The following is a 5,598-nucleotide window of genomic DNA, read 5'->3' as shown; positions in this document are numbered from 1 at the left end:
CATGTTTACCAAAACTCTTATTAGTATTCTTAGAGTTAGTATCTTAAGGAAACACTTATTACCGGAATTTCGGGCAGCATTTCCTCTCAGAATATACCATCCCCAACGTTCGACATAGCCGTTCTCATCAATCACAATCCGGTGAATTCAAACTGGGTTAAATTATTAACATAATTCGACAACTCCATTAGCGGTTCTCATACTTTATTCAAGACGCATAATCTCAATTTACCGCTTTCTTCAAAGCCTTCCAACTTCAATGAACACAATAACAACCTTATAATATATTTTTCCGACAACACCATGCCAATATACTAAGTAACATCAACTCATTTTCTTTCACAATTCAACAATTGCCCACGGCCACAACATATTATTTTCACATTTCCATAAGTTTCATCAACCTTTACATACTACAACATGCATAATCACCTATAACACATAAAATAAATTGATTCTTACATACACACACATACATATACGGTCAACACCTACCCTTTCCAAGTTCCATTAAATTCATTCAACTCTTATTTTCCAATATGAATTACACCATGTCCACAACTAGAATTCAACATAAAAGTCAACGTATCACACTTATACATTAATATACACACACCTGCCACACACATATGCACACTCACTTGCAAGCCTTCATATTTCCATAGTTTCTACTCGTTTCTTCCTACTACAACACAAACCAACCATCATAACATAAAAAGGAAATGGATTTCTTACCTCCCCTTCAATTCTTCACCTTACTAGAAACTTAAACTTGCATGAACATGTGTTCTTCTTGCTTCAACAACCACTCTACTTTGTTTAGGACCCTTTCAATTAGTAGGAAAGTAATTTTTGAAGAAATTTTGTCAACTTTTCCTTGAAATTTTTCTTGGCCGAATGGCCTAGTGAATTGGCTCCCTTTTTTCTTGTTCTTCTTTTCTTGAATTCTCTAGAGAATTTGTGAATTTTTGATGACTTAGTCATCTTTTATATAGGAAGAATTAAGTCCCATGGGCTTGGGTCTAGTCCGGTTGGGCCTTTTAAATTTTTGCCCAAAAATGGTTCAAGCCCACTTTATATTCTTGGCAACTTCTTGTAACTTATGAAACATTTTTTTCAACTTCCAAATTTGCCCTTCGTCTTTCTCCATTTTTCCACGAGTCATATTGCAAGTTTCCCCGTTATGCCTTGGCCTTCCTAAATTTCCTTACATTTTCATGCTTAAACAACTCGTATGCCAAACAAAATAAAATGTGGCCTTGCTTGTCGTCTTCCCGCGATTGTCTCGAATTATCCGATTGCGTAAAACGTGCGGGATATAACAATTATTACATAGGCGGTTACGTGTACCTCGAGGGTTCACGGGTTATGGCGCCGAGGCGGGAGAGGCACGTTACGCCCGTTTGGGCTCCGTTCACCCGGATCGACAAAGATGTATCATGACCTCGGATGCTTGTCCGGTGGGATGGTATGAAGAGGGACATAAGGCAGTCTCGTTGCTCGCGTCCAAATGTCGGCGCAGTTAAGATCGAACATATCGAAACCGGGTGGATTATTAGGGAGATGGAGATTCCGACTTGAAAAAGTGGGAAATAATTAATATGGACTTAATTACGTGCTTACCTCGCACTCTACTAAGTATGACTCCATATGGGTTATCGTTGATAGGTGACAATATCAGCCCATTTTCGATCGGACTACTTATTCGGTCGAGGACTATGCTGTGTTATATATTAAGGAGATAGTAAGACTTCGGAGTTCCCATATCTATTATCTCCGACAGAGGAGCCCACAGCTAACCTAACTTCCGGGAGATCATTTCGAGGAAGGATTGGGACCCAGTGAGTCTTAGCGCATTTCACCTCGCTAACGGACGAGGCCGAGCCGTACAATTCGTACGGAAGACATGTTTATGGCCCGTGTTATTGATTTCAGAGGTAGCTGGGATGATCACCTGCCACTGGTTGAGTTTGCTTATAATAATAGCTACCATTCTAGTATCCAGATGGCACCGTATGAGGCTCTGTATGGCAGGAGGTGCAAATCACCTATCGGCTGGTTTGATGTTGGCGAAACTAAGTTAATTGGCCCATATATGATTCAGCAAGCAGTTGACAAGGTAAAACTTATTCGGGAAAGGTTATTAGCAGCTCAGAGTCGACAGAAATCATATGCAGATAATCGACGTCGACATTTAGAGTTCCAGATTGGTGATTGGGTATTCCTGAAGGTGTCACCCATGAAAGGTGTTATGAGATTCGGCAAAAAGGGAAAGCTCAGTCCGAGATATATTGGGCCTTATCAGATCATCCGTAAGGTAGGCAAGGTTGCCTATGAATTAGACCTACCATCCGATTTGGGAGCAGTGCATCCAGTATTCCATATGTCTATGCTTCGCAAATGCATTGGTGATCCTTCCAGAATATTTCCCATAAAGGATATCCAGGTGACAGAGGAGCTATCCTACGAGGAACGACTTATAGCCATACCGGATCATCGAGTGGAGGTTGCGTAATAAAGATGTGACTTCCATTAAGGTGTTGTGGCGGAATAATAACCGGGGATGAGATGACTTTGGGAAGGTAAGAGGAGAGATGAAGAAGAAGTATCCCCACTTATTTCCGATGCCTACAGGTAATCTAAACTCCTTAATTGGTTATGTTGATTGATGAATGAATTGCATGTGATAGCTATAAGAGAAACTCCCCCGAAAATGCTTATAAGACCACGTAGGGCTAGTTTAAACATTCGAGGACGAATGTTCTAAAGGGGGGGAGGATGTTCTATCCCGTATTTTGTGTAATGGGACAATCCGAGCTAATCATAATAAGTTAAGGACAAGACTATTCCGGGATACGAGGTAGCGACTTTTGACCTCCGACTTTGTTTTAAGGCATAAGTTGCTTATGATTTTATTGGTATGGAATATTAAGGAAAATTTGGAGTTAAAAGTTAAATTATGGAAAGTAATTATTTCATGAAACAAGGCCAAGTTGGCCGTGTGGCCGGCTGTTTAATTGATCCAAGCCATGTGTGGGGCATGGTACACTTGTATGATTCATATATGTACACATTAGATGACTAGCAATACAATTATGTTCATCTTCCACACTTAGAAAATTGTAGAAACTTGGAGAAAAAAAAGGAGCCATATTCGGCCATGGTGACCGAAAATTAAGGTCCAAAAATATTGATCAAAAGAATATTTTCTTCTATCAATTCAACTAAGTGGAAGGTCCTTGTTAACGTGAGATAGTTGTTGGAGTAAGCAAAACAATTATTTTGCAAGCACCAACCACAGCCAAGTTGAGAAGATAAGTGGAAAAGGTAAGGTTTAATCTTCTTTTTCATATGTTATGGATGGTTTGTGTATGTTGTAGTATGTAGAAATGAATGAAAATCATGAAATTTGTATGTTGGGGTGGTGGCCGAATATGGGTTGTCTTGTATGGCAAGGAATGAACTAATTTTATTTAGTGTTTTGGTTGTTGTTGTTATGGATTCTATGTTAATAATGAGAGTTTAATGATTCAAGTTGAAGTTGAAAACGTTGTGGGCTGTTTTGGAGGTTAACGTGATTTTAAGGTAGTGTTTATATTTATGAGGATGACATTGTTAACGTGTGGATTGTTGGTGTAATTCAAGAATTTGGGAGAGAGGAATGTGTTGTTGTTGTTGTTCTCGGGTTTGGGGTGGTTTCGGGTGGAATGGTGCTTTGGTTGGGTTGTTTTGAATATTGTGCGGATTGTTTGTAATGTTCTTGAATCTTGTTTGAATGATCTCGGATTAGTACTTGAACATGTGAGCGTTGATGTTGACTTGAATGTATGTAGTTGAATTGAATGTAATTGGAATGTTGTCGAATTATGTAGAAAGGAGTTACTAACGTTAGAATGCGTTTTGAATTGATTGTTGATGTTGTTAATATGGTTGTTGGTATTGTTGTTGATGATTTGGCCGAGTTGAATTCTCGGGGTTGTTGAATTTACAGGGGAAATGCTGCCCAAATTTCTGTAGAAAAGTGCTAGTTTGGAAGTGAATTCCTAAGTACCTATAGCTAATGTTAGTATTTAATGACGTTATTGTAGATCTTGGGAAGTCCGCAACGTAAGTTTGGATTAGCTTAGGAAGCGAGTAAGGTATGTAAAGCCTAACCTTTCCTTCTTTTGGCATGTCTTAGTTGTAGGTAAGCTATGATACGAGCCTCGGGGTAACTCTATTCTTGCGATCCGAGCATGTCTTCGATTCTTATTCATTTCTTGACTTTCGCATTCTTAATATAGTCTAGCTATAGTCTTTATGTCTGTTGTATGATTGGATTTCAATGTTGCAAAAAGAATTTTTGTTCTTAAAGGATTCTATGTCTAATAACGGCCGTAACTTTCATAGATGGAGCCGGATCGCTTCGATACGTTCGTAGAAGATTCTATAGCGTATAATGGCTCTAACTTTCATAGGCGGGCCCGGATTGGTTTGATCCTTGTCCGTGGTTCCCGAGACTTTCCTTTGTATGGTTCTAACGACTTTTTGGAAAGAACTTAATATGGCTATCATTCCGACCCCCGAGTATTGATTACTTACTTATTTGTTGAGTCTGTAACGATGATTTTTATGCATATGGTTACTCACGACTCTGCTCGTGCATCCTGTTGTTATATCTTTCGCCGAGTCCCGGGCCGGTTATATCGTCGTGCGCACTATGTTATATTCCGGAGTATGATGTGTTACGGTTCACCGAGTCCCTCGCTAGAGGGCCGGGTACTGTTTATATATGTTATGGTGTTATGATGTGTTATGGCGTTATGATGTGGTATGATGTTATGATGTGTTACGGAGATATGAAATCTTCTGGAGTATGATATGATGGCGCCAAATGACGGGGTGGCGACCATTTTCCCTGAGCCCCATGCATGATTTGTGTTTCAAAATGTAAATATTTTGGTATTCCGGATATTGCACTTATTTTGGCCTTGTTCCGATTATGATTATGTTTACTGTATTTCATACTTTGCATACTCAGTACATATTCCGTCTTGACTCCACTGTCGAAGCCGCGTTTTCATGCCGCAATGCGTACGCTCACTTTGGTGATCCCGCCGACCAAGACACCTGCTACGCTATCTTGGAGTGCTCCTTTGTTCGGGGCTATTTTTAGTGCAGTATTCTTCCATTGTATATGCATATGTCTATTCGTGGGTACCTACGGGGCCCGTCCCGTCATATGATTCTCGTTATGACTCTTATATGCCCGTACATATATGTGGGCCGTGGTAACATCGTTGATTGTGTTCGTATGATTTGTGTTTTGGAAGGGTCCCGTTGTGCCGTGGCGACCTTTCGACACGCGTTTGTATATATTTTGGGACGTTGCACTTTATGATAGCCCTGCTGGCTTCTGTGATATACAGATTTGTATATGTGACAATCTGAGACTACGTATGATCTTTGTATATGTGTAAGCATTTGTATGCCGATCTCCGACTAACGGGTGTACGAGTGTCCGGGCCGGGCACCAGTCACGCCCACGGGACGGGCCGCGACATACAATCCATTCATCATTGCATACATTAGAGGAACAAGATAGAAAGTAAAAACCCC

This window comes from Lycium ferocissimum, chromosome 2 (assembly GCF_029784015.1).
Source record: "Lycium ferocissimum isolate CSIRO_LF1 chromosome 2, AGI_CSIRO_Lferr_CH_V1, whole genome shotgun sequence".
Lineage (NCBI taxonomy): Eukaryota > Viridiplantae > Streptophyta > Magnoliopsida > Solanales > Solanaceae > Lycium > Lycium ferocissimum.
This window is presented reverse-complemented; position numbering follows the sequence as displayed.